Below are 1848 nucleotides of genomic sequence, written 5' to 3'. Positions count from 1 at the left end.
CCTAATAATCATTTATGTGTAACTAGTACAGGCTGCACAGGTGATCATGCCACTTTTGTTCGGGCAACAATGCCAACAGCCTGAGAAAGAAGTGCAAGTAAGGATGCATGCTAAATTCCATGGCATGTGAATACCAGTATGATCTCAGGAAAACAACAAGATAGGACACTTTTTTAATTCAGGTACACATTAATTTGACTGTTGGCTTAAATCTAGATGTTTTGAACCTAGCCACGAAACTCTAATAATGTAAACCAGGTACAGTAAATACATTCACACCAAATAGTTTTTTATAACAAGACATTTACAGTACATGGCTGGGTACAGGAAAACACAACAGCAGCAGTATTTCTTGCTGATCCCAGTGGGACTGTATTCTTGGCTGAAACTGCTTTAGTATTCCAATAACTGCCCTGTCTCCTGTCAGTAGTCTCACAAGTAAATATTCAGTTAAATGCATTGGACTTTAGCCGCCCTGTGCCAGCAGTGAGAAAAGTCACACAAACAATTCTAAGTCCATCATAATCCCATATAGGTCTACATCCTATTCCATCTAGTACAAATTGAAGCCCATGTACCTGCTTACCAAAAATAAATGTCTCTCACCCCAGGACAGCAATCCTGTTCTGCCCTGCTGAGGGGCCAAGGTGACTCATTCTCTCAATGGTAATCTTATACAAGTTGAGACCATGGAACAACTAAGCAGGGCATTACCTACAAGCAGAAAGTGGAAAATTCTAGATGCAAGTCATGAAACCATCCCTAAAGCACCTGAGTCATCCTACGTGTACATGCTTCCATCATGTACACATGGGTCTCTCTCTTTCTAACACCTCTTTAATAGGCACCCCTGGGGGTGAGGGTGGGAAGCAAAGCAGTAGTCCTCTATCACCCCTAGCTGCTTTTGACAGCATGCCTTTGAAGTGTTCCAATCAGGGGGCTGTGCATGTGTGCATGCCCCCATTATGTTTTATTTTGGTAGCACTAAAAATGAATGGCCATAACTTCTGAGATATTAACAACCTGAGTCTTAGAAAGCGCATCAAGGAACTCCATTGGCAACAACAGGATAGAGAAACCCCCTCCCAGACTCATACACATGAATAGTTTCAGTATTTTCAAGAGATTTCGATGGCAAAAAAATCTGAATGCCACTTCACACTGTGCCAGGTGTGTGAACTGACTAAATAAGATTACAGAATGAATTCTCTAGTTTCTATGTTGGTCGTGTTGATTTTTTATGTGAAAGCAGTGGGTGGGTTTTTATTTTTCTGAAGTGAAGCCCAGCAACACCAGTGGTAAACCAATTTCAAAATTCATGTGTAACATAAGACAACAAAACTCCATTATTTCTTCCCAAGTATGTGTCAACTTGGCACAACCCCAAAAACTACAGTCAATGTAGTTTCCTGAGCCTCTGCTTTGCAACATCAGCACTAGCCAGCATCAGTTTATCCTAACGGGTGTAAGTGAATGTAATATTTGAAAAAATATATGTTGATAAAAACATTGCCATAAAGGGAGTGTTTGAGGACTTTACTTTCTATTCAGGTGTCAAGAGCTTTAGAACTCAGTCCTGGGTTCCAACACTGAGCCAAAGAACAAAGGTACTCTGAATGAGACTGGCTAGGATTTAGTGGCTGAAGAACAGATGCCGATAAGGCTCTGAAAACAACAGGTCCCAGCTGTCATCCATAAATAGAAGGATAGGAATGTAGGTGAAGGGAAGAATAATGATGCAAGCCTGAGAAAGGGCTGGTGGTGGATGGGTCATATTCGACCTGGGGGGAGGTGGGTAGCGGAGTCCCCCAGGGCTCGGTGCTGGGGCCTGCGCTGTTCAATTTCTTC

The sequence above is a fragment of the Gavialis gangeticus genome, unplaced genomic scaffold (assembly GCF_001723915.1).
Source record: "Gavialis gangeticus isolate Ggan-Ray unplaced genomic scaffold, GavGan_comp1, whole genome shotgun sequence".
Lineage (NCBI taxonomy): Eukaryota > Metazoa > Chordata > Crocodylia > Gavialidae > Gavialis > Gavialis gangeticus.
Note: the sequence above shows the minus strand (reverse complement) of the source record.